The 13,269-nt window shown below is 43.7% G+C and overlaps 1 protein-coding gene across 2 annotated transcripts in view; it reads left to right on the top strand.

The window, feature by feature from the left end:
• lzts2a (leucine zipper, putative tumor suppressor 2a) overlaps positions 1-13,269 on the top strand; it is a 52,902-nt gene that overhangs the window by 20,692 nt on the left and 18,941 nt on the right. Inside the window, exon 2 of one of the 2 annotated variants that reach the window (XM_074645891.1) lies at positions 4,972-5,086. The gene's annotated coding sequence lies outside the window, so the exon portion shown is untranslated. Of the gene's footprint in view, positions 1-4,971; positions 5,087-8,272; positions 8,581-13,269 lie in introns of those variants that run through there. The other variant, XM_074645890.1, reaches the window with a different exon arrangement.

Genomic DNA, 13,269 nt, shown 5'->3' with positions numbered 1-13,269 from the left:
TTATAAACAAAACAAGAAATCAGCTATTCCATTAATCAAGAACATTATTGAAAGATTAATAATATTAATCGAAAAAGAAAATAATGGTTAGTTGCAGCAAAATGTGCTATATATAGATTTAGATAGAGAAGTCTCTTCTTTCATTCTGCAAGAGTCACCTTGGCACAGATGTAGCCACGCCTTTTGTGTGACAGGCAGCAGCTACTTTCTCCTTCACCCTCCTCTAACTCCTTCCTCATCAGTACAGCACTGGAACACAGCAGAGACCTGGAGTAACCCAATAACTATAACGTTAGAAGCATTGTGATTAACAGTGAACCCAAGGCACACAGGCTGCATAACCTTAATGACACCCTTAGCTGAAGTTAATACTGCAGCACCCTGCGGGAGTGCGACCCTGAATCATAGTGTCATTGTACTCCCATTAAGTGTGGTCCCTGCGGTGAGGACATATGCTGCTATAGCGATGTAATCTATCTAGCAATGATCTAAAGGATGAATAATCGCTATCTAATCTGCACCCATGGGTTCACACATCAGCCTATGTGTGTGTGTGTGTGTGTGTGTGTGTGTGTGTGTGTGTGTGTGTGTGTGTGTGTTTATGTTCGTGCACTCCAAGCCCTGCAGAGATCATTACAGCATCACCGGTCATGCCTTTTTGACCTTGAAGTGGGTTTTATGAAAATTAAAAAATGTAAAGCTGACCATAAGCAGGCCTGGGTCAGACCTATGCATTCATGTGTGCATATACATGCATGTGTGCGTGTGTGCATACAGTAGAGTGCACGTGCCTGTATTTAATTGTAAAGCACTGTTTCTATAATATATAAGTCTTTCCTTGATTTTTAGACACACCAGCCGCATGGCTGTATAGATGGCAATGTCAGTCGGTCAGTGCATCGCTTTGGTCCAGACTGAAGTATCTCAACAATTATTGAATGGATTGCCATTAAATTTGGCGCATACATTCATGGTTGCCAGAGGATGGATCCTAGTGACATTGGTGATCCCCTGACTTTTCCTCTAGCGCCACCATGAGGCGGACATTTGTGGTTTTGAATGAAATGTCCCCGACAGCTATTGTATGGATTGCGTTGAAATCTGGGGTCAGACATTCATGTTCTTTTCAGGATGAGTTATAATGACTTTGGGGATGTTCACTCATCTAGTGCCATCATCAGGACAAAATTGTAATTTGTCCAATATTTCAGTTTATGACTAAACACCTGCACAATTAATGACATTCCCATCAGGCTCAGCTGTACTTTGTGTTAGCATGCTAACACGCTAAACTAAGATGGTGAACATGCTGAACATTATACCTGTTGAACATCAGCATGTTAGCATTTGTCATTGTGAGCATGTAAGCATGCTGACATAAGCATGTATATATAGATGGACGACTTGTCTCCACTTCCTCCCACTGTACAAAAGTGAAGTGAAAATATCCCAGACATGGGAGCTGCCATATTGAGATTTTGACGTCATTTGGAGCCAGAGTCCGCACAGTAGTGATCGAGCGGTGGAGCCGCGGTATCGACATCCCGTCTACACACCCACCCGAGCCAATCACGAGCCGAACACGGCCGCAGCTTGTTAGCGTGAGCCACCTAGCTACTACATTAGCACCACTGTAGCTGTTTGGCTAGAAAGACGCAACAACTAACCGTAATATCTCTATAATTTATGATCAAACTTACACATGTTCTATCACACAGACTTGTGACGGTTATGGGAAGTTAAAGTTACATCTCCTCTCTGGTACAATAGCATCAAAAAAGTAATTACATTTTTTTTTTTTTTAATGCAGATCAATTTAAAGCGAGTGGGACATCTGAGTAGAGCCTCACCCTGTTATCTCATTAATTCCCCCCCCAAACCTTCCCCTGTGCCCCTCGGGGAAAACCTTGACCATCTGTCCCCCTTGGGGGCTCCCTGTTAAGACAGACTGATGTCTTCACCCCATACTCTCAGCTGCAGATGATCGGGCTGTGTCTCGCTGGTGTTCACAATAACAACTACAAGGCATGTGGCCATCAAATCAGGCCTCAAATGGCAGAACACAATAATCATCTAATGGCAGGAATCCCAGATCCTGATTGCCACTTTAATCAGTCGTGCCTTGGCCTGAAGCCTAACTGACCTCCACATTTCATGGAAATCCATTCATAAATTTGGGAGATTTTCTGTTGACAGACCAACACATGATTTCAATTCATGGTGCTCCATATTGATGCTATTTGAGCTCCTTAAAAACATAATTATATCAGAGATATAAGGACATCTAAAGGTTAATTCAATAGTCATGTTTTATGTGCTCATTTGTCACAGTGAAATGGATTGCATTGATTTAGTTTGAAAGGTTAGGCATTGTGTCTGTTTTCCAAATTAAATTAACATTTTTTGTAGCATCTCTATAGCTATCTGGCACATTTATCAACCTTATAATCTGGGTTAATGTCATAATGCCACTCATGTTGAAGCTATATGATATTTTCATCCATTGTTGATCAAAGTTTGACCTGAATAGCTGATTTTCTGTGCCGTCAAAACACATCAAACTCCAACTGATACATTTTGCCTTGACAATAGTTTTGTGTGACTGTCCATATTCCAATAGCTGTGAAAGAGCCCAGTCAGCATCATCTGTTCGTGGTTCCTGAAAGCAGCCCTGAGGCTCAGGACTGACCCCTGCACCGGGACACGGAGACCAAAATCAATAGTCGTATCGTATCACTTAACAGACTGTAACAAGCTGACTGATTACCTCATTGGCTGCTTGTGTAGAGAGTGGAGAGATGGTGGAGAGAGAGCAAAGAGAAAGAAGGGAAGAGATCAGAAGATTAAAAAAAAGCATAAATGAAAAAGTGTGAATTCGCATTTTTTGGGAAAAGAAGATAAAACCATTCAGTGTTCAAATGGAAGAAAAGAGCGTATGTTTTCTGTTATTGGACACCAGGGGGTGGTAATACTCACAAAATCAAACTTCAAAAGTTTTGGCACTGCAGTCTATACTAATATTTACACACAAGAATATTTTGAGAAAGACAAACAGTAGTACTGTGGATATGACAATCAAATTAACACAGGAATTCATTGCTCATCTGAAGTCCGATAAGCTCAGAGATTTGTTTTGATTAATTCTTATGCAGCCCATAAAACCAGGAAACACTAATTCAGGATATTACATGATAACCAAAATCAATATATCACCAAGCTCTACTGCCTTGATACCTCCTTTTCTTTTATAATTTCCTCCCTTTTTTTCTCTTCTCCCCTTTTTATGTTAAGTTGTTCTTTCTCCACACTTTGAAGTTGGAAGCACATGCAAACACACATTCACGTGTTAACTATGTGAGGTTAGAGTTTGTATCAAAAAATGCACAATATTTTTATGTTAGAATTGGATCATCATTACCTGCTTGGTATTTTTGGTTGTATTTTTCATTTGCGTGTGGATGCTTGTTCAGGGGATCTAACTAATAGTCACACTTCAGATAGACTTCTACATTCATTCCTTGCACAAAGTTGCCCAAGACTTGACTATCTTAAGGCTGGCCCACACTAAAAGATTTTTCAAATCTTAACAGATGTTGAAAATGGGAGAGACCACACACATAAAGACATGTTGTTGTGATGTGAACTTAACAGTTTTGTTCCTATGGTGTGTGGCGAACAATGATTTGTCCAAAACAGCACACCAAACACTGACAGATTCCATTCATGAGCAACAAGAGTCCCGACTCTCAAAACTGCAAATCTCACAAAATGGCCACGCAAAATCGGCGTGATTCTCATGTAGTGTGTGTCCAGCATTAAAGGGCCAGTGTGTAACATTTTGAGGGATCTATTAGCAGAAATGGAATATAATAATCATACTATATTGATGTTTTCTTTAGTGTATAATCACCTGAAACTAAGAATCGTTGTGTTTTCGTTAGCTTAGAATGAGCCCTGAAGGCCATGGTAGTTCTCCGACACGCTTGTGAAGCTATGGTAACGTGAGCCGCAGAGTGCAAACTGTGGTACTGCCAGCCGCCATCTGACTTTCCTTCGCTCCTAAAGTAGTGTTATTACGGCGTTACCATGGTTTTGCACTCGGTAGCACAATCTTGGAAAGGGAGGAGTGAGCGGAGGGGTACTCAGTTGGTTGCAATCTGCAACCACACCACTAGATGCCGCCAGCTCCTACACACTGCTCCTTTAAGTAGATGCCTATATTTGGCAGAAGAGAGAGGACGAGAAATGAAGAGAGATGGAGATGAGGAATGACATGCAATAAAGGTCTCCGGGGACATTGCTGTTCATAGATGGCACCATAACCACTCAGCGCTCTTTAATACCGAACGCGGCTATCGTCAATATTTTATAACAATAATAACAATGAGAAAACTGTGTGACAATGTGAAAGGAGTCGCTCGATAATTATCACTTGAATCTGCAGCTTTCCTCGGCATTACAGAGTTTTCTAGTGAGTTTCAACTCATTGTTTAGCCGTTCGGCCAATAACTTTACTGTTTCTGTTCACTCTCACTGCTGTCATTGTGTCGTTTTCGGCTGCAGCAGACAGCTGTTTTCAGTGAGAAAAAGTTCTGAAAAGCCACTTAATATTCACTTCCCAGCACCAAATGGCAGGCAGACACAGGTCGCAACTAGCTGGTGAACACAGTGAAGCATTTTGCAGCTAAAGTCAAAGCCAAATATTTCCCTTAGGAGATGGTGGAGACCTAAAACAGAGCTAAAAGTGAATATTGGGCTTAATGTTGCTCTGTAACTGCTGGATGTGTTCTGTAAATAAAGTAAAGTTCGCCATATCAACTTTAAAGGTGACGATATGTCAATGCTGTGTTTACAGCTTGTTCCCGCTGCGCCCAGGTGGCCAAAAAAGCATTGCAGGTTTAATATAATGTAAATGCTGCAAACATCAATGTAATTTTGAGTCAACATTAATGCTTTGTGTTTTCCCCTCAGGCCAGAGAGTAGGAGGAGAGGCTCAGAGAGGAGCGAGGTCCTGGGATGAGAGCTCTCTGCCGTTTCCCCGTCTCCCCTACACCTTCAGGTGGAGAACGCTGGGCGACACTCTGAGGTAAAGAACCACACAAAAAACATAAAACACCCTCTGCAGACAAAACCCTTCTCTGACGACGTTGACCTTCAATATCTGCTGACTCATGCGTCCCCCACTCCTCCTACGCCTCTTGTTCTGTCTCTCCCTCCCTTTCGGTGTTGTTCTTTTTCTCTGCTTGTCTTTCGGGGCGCTGGGGGACGTTGATCAATGGTGTGACTTCTTGGTGTGTGCTCAGTTTGGAGTGACCCACTGTGGTCACTTTGTCACACACACACACACAGACACACACACATTTATGGAAATGGGGGTCTTGGCCTCCGTCTTTGAAGTGTCCGGTTAGGGATTGGGTTTGGAGATGGATGGCAGTTGGAGTGTGTGACACAGGGAGGGAGGAGGGTTTAGAGGAGGAGGAGATGAGGGGGTCAAGGGGTCAGGAATTTATGGCTGAGCCGGTGTTCCATACGGCAGCCGGGTGACAGCAATACCTCAAAGAAGGCAGGAAAGGTGTGTTTGTCTGTTTACTGCTGCCACAGATCCTATTTTCTCTACAGTCCCTCTTTCACAAAGCAACTCATTTGTGTCAATCTGCATTGGATAGCCACAACAATGTCTTTTTGTTTGCTTTTGGGCCACGAGCAGTCACACAGCACTGAGTCCTGACATTAGCTCCTTATAATTTCTATCTGCTCAAGGCCTCACAGTGTTTGTGAGACATGTGGGGTGATAATATTGTGTGGTCCACACAGCAGCAGCAGCTGTCTTCCTCTCTTCTTTCCACCGTCTCCATTACACATCCACTGTTTCCTCTGCTCTCCGTCTTTCCTCCAGTCAAACTCAGCCTGGCCCAGCCCAGCTGTCCCCTTCCTTCATTAGTCGTCCCACAACGATACCCACTGCCTGCTTAGGCAGCAAGGTCACTTTCAAAACACAAAGGACTCCGTATAAGTCCGACTCAGTAGCTTATTTTGTGTTGATGCATGTTTCTTGCAAGTTAAAGCTGCAATAAAATCAATATTTTTATGTTAACAATCGATAAGAAGACTGTATGTAATTATCACCAGACCTTGCCCTCAGCTTTACAGGGCATTTTAGCATCTTTCAGCTCTTTGTCATGGTTTTAAGCTGAAATAGAAACTCTTGCTGACTCACACACACACTCTTGCTGTCACACACACACACGTACATAAAAGACTCAAAAAGCTTTCTGGTGTTGTACTTTCAGCATGGAGAGGTGGGCTGTGTTAATGGCAGTAAAGTGCCAAGTCAGAGAACAGAAGTGAACTCTCTTCTCAGTTGTTACCGTGGGACCCAGAGGGAGGTACGGGGCAGTTCCAGTAAAGACAGAGACAAGAAACACACACTCTCTTCTACTCCAGCATTACTCAGTCCTCCTACTGGTTTTCCATGGAAGCACACAACAATAACCTCAGAGTGGTTAGTGTTGTGTAGCACACAGCAGCGCAGTGTGTGTGTGTGTGTGTGTGTGTGTGTGTGCGTGTGATCTGTAAGTAGCTTAGTGCTTTAACAACAGACAACACTAACATGCTGATGTACAGTAGGTGTGTTTACCATGTTATCCATCATAGTTTAATATGTTAAGGCCCTGACACACCAAGCTGACGATCGGCCGTTGGGACAGTTTCGGGCCGTCGGTGAGCGTCCGTCGGGCTAGTTTTTGCGATGTGTCCCGCACCGTCGGCTCTAGTCTGCCCGTGTTGGAGTTTTTTCGACCTATTCAGCATGTTCAATTGGTGGCGGCGCCCGTTGGTGAGAGAAATCACTCTGATTGGCTGTTCAGCTTAAACGAATCAGTGCACGAGAAGAGAAACGGAAGTGAGGAAAGCAAGCCAACGAGTAAAGTCAAGAGGAAAAACACAGAAAGGTCTTCTAATTTTGTATCTTCATCTCATCTGATCATTCCAATACACAGATACAGTCTACCGCCACCTGCTGGTGTGGAGAGTTGTTTCATCTCAGGCAGGTGCAGAACGTATGTGCTAACTGGCCGTTGGCAGCAGTCTTTGTGGTGTGTTTGGGTGCAACTTGTCAGCCAAGACAAAGGAGAAGTGAGGCAACACAACAGGCGGCCTTCGTTGCCGCTAGTTCTCTGATGTCAGGTTGGTGTGTCCCCAGCTTTAGCATGCTAACATTTGCAAAGTATTGGCCAAATTGTAATTTTGATCGCGCTAGAGGAAAGGTCAGGGGATCACCAGAGTGTTTAGCATCCATCCTCTGGATATCTGGATATATTTACAAAATGACATGGAGATCCATCCAGTAGTTGTTGTGATATTTCTGGAGTTTTCACTCAAAGTGATGGACTGACACAACAGTCCAACATTACCAACCAACGAGCCACGCCATAAGCGTGGCTACAAATGCCAAATATTTGGTGTTTCAAGCTTCTCAAAAGGGAGGATTGACTGCTTTTCTTTGTTTTATATGATTTCAAATTCAATGTCCTTGGATTTCGGACCGTCGGTCAGCCAAAACAAGAAATTTTAATGTATAATCAGCAGATTAATTGATAAAGAAAATAATCACTAATTGCAGCCTTAACACAGCCACAGATTGCCTGTCTCACTGCACCCACTTTTCTTTCTACCATCACCCTCTCAACTTCACCTTCGATCAAACAGCTTCAACACATCACTAAAAATACAAGCAAAACCTTTCCTGTCATTCATTCCCTGCTTTCTGTTACCTGCTGATTATAAACTCAGCACATGAGAGCGTGCGGAGCGTGTGGAGTGTGCAGGCACAAAGATGAACAGAAACATGTTATGTAATTTACCCCATTTGAGTGAATTGACCCCCTCCCTCCCTCCCTCTATAGCGGCTGCAGCTCTTGATGTGGTCGATGTTGTTTCATAATTGCACTGTTATTCAGGCAAAGGATAGATGCTGAACAGTGGGGTGAGAGGAGGTGTTCCACTGAATGCCTGTGGGCCATCCAGCTTTCACACACAAACACACCCACTAATCAGAAATAGTGGATAAAATTACTAAAAATGTTCAATCTGACGCAGGATTGTGTTGATGCAGAGTGTGTGAAAGAGGAGGGGATGGATGAAGCTCGGGCTAAAAAGAGAAGGGGGAGGAGAGAGAAGCAGTGTGTGTTAAAAGAGGGGAACTGGAGGCAGGGGGGCTGGCAGACAAAAAGTGAGAGAGGGGAGGGAGGAATGAGGAGGAGGAGGGGGAGGCGGTGCTAAGGCAGACAGCAGGGAAGGAAAGCTGAGAAGAGGAACAGTGGAGTGAAGTGAGAAGAGAGAGGAGGAGAAGGAGGAGAGGACAGGAAAATAAAGGGGGCTTCCATTTGAAAGTCCTCGTGTCGGGATATGAAGTCCTGGCGCGGTGCAGAGGCAACGGCAGGAAGCTGGAGTTTTGTAGAGAAGAGGTAGACGACGGGGGGGGAAAGAAGGAGAGACGAGTCAACAGAGACTGGAGTGATTTTTACTTCTTTTTTTACCAAGAGAGACAAGTGGAGGCAGCGATGCAGGGCTCTCATTGGGGTGAGTGTGTGCATGTGCATGTGTCTGCTGCATAAGTGTGTGCGTCTTAAATTCTCCAAACTCCCTTTTACCCTGCCCTTTATCCCAGTTTGGCTTCCTTTGCGTGAAGAGAAATTTGCCTGAGGAAACTTTGTATTCACCTTGAGTCGGTGTGAAGCCACTTAAGAGGGTGTCAGTTGCGGAAATGCCAATAATGGAAGGCGTGTAACGGAAAGAGTTTGAGACAAAAGTTGCTTGGCAGCCCCGTTCACACACACAAACACTGATTTGAACAGGATAGGAAACTAGTTTAGGAATGTCAGTGAAGGCCAGAAAAAGTTGATGATGTCTTCTGAAATCTGGATTAACTGAGATATAACTTGTCAAATAATGATCCCTGGAAAACTTCCTGTCGTTTTTCCAGAGATTGAAGGCAGCTGGATGATTCAGAGTCAGCTGACTGGCGTTAAAGTTTCTAAAGTTGTAGCCGCTCTAAATGACCCTGGAGACTTTTGGCCTGCACAAGCCAGACAAACAGACCTGGCAGCTTCGATCTGTTGAGGTGGCAATGATGGGGTTTTTGGTGGTGTGTGAGCCCAGGTTTTCTAATCCCGACCCTTGGTAATCTGCTCATTACAGACTGTTGGGGTATTGATTTGAAATTTCAGCCTTTCGAAAAGCTGTCCCACCCTCTGGACAGTTGGACTGGAGGAGGAGGAGGAAGAGGAAAGAGGAGGAGGAAGGTGTTATTCAATCTGCCTCCTGCACACACACACTCACATTCAAGATAAGAAAGAGCATGAGGCAGCAGATAGATTTCTACCAGAGCAGACAATTAGGCTGCATCTCAGAAGTGTGACCTGTACAAAACATGTTTTTACCCAGAAGGCTCAGAGGGGAATCTTTGTTTCTTTTGATGACGAAGCACTTTGGGAGAAGCAGGCTGCAGTTGTTTCTCTTCTGTCTTCCCTACGCGTGTAATTACAAGACTCCTCGTGTGCCCTGGGCCACATATTGTAGTTTCTCATCAAGTTTGTTATGGCCCAAGAGTGATGTGTCAGCAGATATGTTTATAGTCAGGGCGGTTAGAGGGCCTTCCATTCACTCAACTCTTTGTAGCAGCTGTCTGTTTGACCGTGAATGTTGAGGTTTCATTTGAGAGGAGACTGTAATTATGCAGACTGGGGGGTTTTGGTGTAAGGAGTGGCGTTCCACCCCATTAACATAGCGGCTTTAAATGGGCAGGTGTCGAGACGCCAACGCTGACGTAAAGTTTAACTGGAGGGGAGTGAGAGTGGGGGGGACAGAGAGACGGAGGAGATGGGTTACCTCATCTGCTCTGAACAAAACAATGAGGTAAATGTCACGTGTAGCAGGTTGCATACGCTTTCCAGCCATGTTGACTCATGCTTCCTGTGTGTGTGTGAGTGTGTGTGGATGGTGTGTACATGTACAGCATTAAAGCTGCAGTGGGTAGAAATGGAGCAAATATGATTAAAAAAACAATCACTATATCCTGACAGTAGTGAATGAGACAGGTAACCTGAAAAAAAAAATCATGTGCCTCTGTGTCCTCCGGTGCTCCTAATGGCATCTGCAAGATTTCACAGACCGGAGGAAAACAACCAATCAGAGCCGAGCTGGAGCCTTGGAGCCGTCTCTGAACAGCTGTCAATCACTGGCAAACTCCGATCAAATGGTCAAACTAGGCAGCGCTGATCAAATATGAAGCAATATTCTGTTACTGTAATGCCTATTTCTTGCCTAAAATGTTTTCAGAAACATCTTGTAGTGTACTGTTTAGCTGTAAAATGAGAAAGTTTGTGACCCAGCAGCCATGTTGAGATCAGTTGAGGAAATACCAAGCACCGCCCACCAGCCAAAGCAAACTTTCTCATTTTACAGCTAAACAGTACACTACAAGATGTTTCTGAAAACATTTGAGGAGAGAACTAGGCATTACAGTAACAGAATATTGATTCATATTTGATCAGCGCTGCCTAGTTTGACTGTTTGATCAGAGTTAGCGAGTGATTGACAGCTGCCTCCGTTGAATGAACAGCCAATAGGAACGCTCTCTCTCTGAAATGACCTGTGATTGGCCAAAGTCTCCCGTCACGGGCTAGACTTTTTTAAAGCCTGAAAACAGAGCCATGAGGAGGTACAGAAGTCTAGTTTTCTCTCAGAACACTTGAATTACAATATGCTGAAAGATTATTATGGAATTTTTTCCCAATGATGCCAAAAATATTCTGCCTACTGAAGCTTTAAAAGGTAGTAAAGTAGCTCCAAATAAAAGGTAGCAAGACCTTGTTTTTGCCCTCCTTTTCTGCTCCCCCTTCCAAAAAGATTGGTTAAAGGATACAAAACTGGATTCGATTCGACTTCCCATCCACGGCTCCGTTATTTTCCAGTGATCCCGTCGAGCTGAATGTCATGCCAGGTATTTATGCAAAGCCTCGAGTTGAGAAGCATGGTGGAGCACTGAAAGAGGGAGACTGAGAGAGAGACAGACAGAAACACAGGAAGACAGCGAGAGATTAGACGTCGGCCTGGCTTCTATTCAGTTTGCTGAATGAGTGTTTTCCATGCCAGTCTGTCCCCCCCCCTACTCCCCTCCATCATTACAGTGGCACGGACAGTGTGTCTGAATATGTCTGCACATGTGCTTCTTTGCCGTGTCAGATATTTTCTCAGATGAGTGGATGTGAATTATACATCGAGGCTGGCACAGTTAGCGTGAGGCGTCGCTGCTTATGTAATAGCTGCTGTGGAACTCATTTGCTTGGTAGTAGCACTGTGTGTGTGTGTGTGTGTGTGTGTCATTGTGTGTGTTATATTCTGTGATTTCACGCTAAAGCTGACACCTTTGCTGAGCAGATATTGTGGCCTACTTCTCCTCACAGAAGCCTTGTAGTAAGTAAATCGCTCTCTTACAATCCAGGCTCCCGTCACTTCCCTCCTCCCTCACATTATGGCTCACAATTGTCAGTCAAAGTGTTGCTTTCAGTGTGAGATAACAGGCCCCGTCGCTCTGCTCTCTGCCCTCTGTTAAACTGAAACAATGGCCTTCCACTGTTCACACAACCAAAGCAGCAGGGGGAGGAAAGGAAGGGAAGTTTAGGAGGGAAAACTTTACTCTTCTTTCCACATTTGGGACAGTGAGAAGTCAGAACAGCCTGAGGACCTGGATTTTCCAAAATATACTCCAGTACACACCATGCTGAAAAACAAAATGACCTGCATTGATAAGAGATCAGACCCGCCCCCAATTATTGTATTAAGTAAAGCCTGAACTGGCCATTGATGCTGACAAACAGTAGTCCACCGGCCAGACTAATCCCTGTGTCTCTACCACCGGCATTCTTGGTATTTCCAGTGTCTGCGGGTCTGACCACTGACCGCCGCTGGATAACTGTCAGCGACTGGAAAACCTACTGGAAAAATCCAACATTTGGAGCGGCCCAGGAATGTCCCCTATTTCACATACTGTTACCTCAATCTCCTCCTATATGCCAGCTGACTGCAGAACCTTCAGCTCTATAGTGCTGCGTTGGGCTGGGGACGGAAACTCTGAAAAATGTATCAAAAGAGTAATGAAAGCTAACATCAAATGTCTGGTCAGATTCTTAATCTTATTTACTTTTTATTTGTTTAGATAGTTCCTATTTTTACTTGACTTTTTAAAGGAATTGTTTAGTTGTCACGGCCAACCAGCTGCCACTCCTTGTAAATTTTTACACAAACAAAATATTACATGTTAAGGCCTTTACTCACCGGCTTGCATTGTTTTGTGCGATTAATTTGCACGTCAATTTATTTTTTCAAACTGTTGTTTTTGTCAGTTCTTTCACACAGAACGCGAATATTACAAATATTTTCGGAAAGGGGTTGTATTTTCTATGCTTTCGCACTGGGAATAAAGGCGTCAACCAATCACGTTGTGCGGAACGGGTTGAGTTGCACCTATATTTATGAAACAACAACACGGATGTTTTGAAGTCCGAACCAAGACCGCAAATTACTCCTTTCAACCTTGATAAAGGCATCGCAGACCAGATCCACTCTTTCCATTCTTACCTTTCACAATAAAAGACATATAATATAATATAATATTCACAGGCGAGTATTTTGCATTTTTTGGCGTTTATTCATCGCTCCCCTGGTGTGTAAAGGCCTTTAATTAGTTATCATTAGAGGTGCTGGTAGGTGGAGTTTTTAACCTTTGGACAGGGCCAGGCTAGCTGTTTCCCCCTGTTTACAGTCTTTATGCTAAGCTAAGCTAACCGACATACAGACATGACAGCGGTATCTATCTTCTCATCTAACTCTCGGCAAGAAAGTGAATAAGAGTGTTTCCCAAAATGTTGAACTAGGTTTCTGGCTTCTTTTGTTAAATGAAAAGAGGTGCTTTGTATAGAAATATGAAAAAAGTGTGATACCTTACTGAAAGTCTGGTACGTTCTTGGCACTATAGTATCAAAAAAAATGTCAGATGATACCCCAGTATTGTTAAAACAAAAGAGTGACATTCAGATGACAGCTTTACTTTTAATCCATGCATAATTAAGTACCTACAGCATGGCGTAGTTTGAAGGGGCACGAGCATATGCTTTGACATATGGTAAAGATTTTACCTTGACTGAATATTCATGCAACCTCAGTTTTCTTGAGTCAGCTAGTGCTCTCTGTGGAGAAACTAACAGGACA

The sequence above is a fragment of the Sebastes fasciatus genome, chromosome 9, assembly GCF_043250625.1.
Source record: "Sebastes fasciatus isolate fSebFas1 chromosome 9, fSebFas1.pri, whole genome shotgun sequence".
In the NCBI taxonomy this organism is placed as follows: domain Eukaryota; kingdom Metazoa; phylum Chordata; class Actinopteri; order Perciformes; family Sebastidae; genus Sebastes; species Sebastes fasciatus.
The sequence above is the reverse complement of the archived record's forward strand: the minus strand, read 5'-3'. Positions and strand labels throughout refer to the sequence as shown.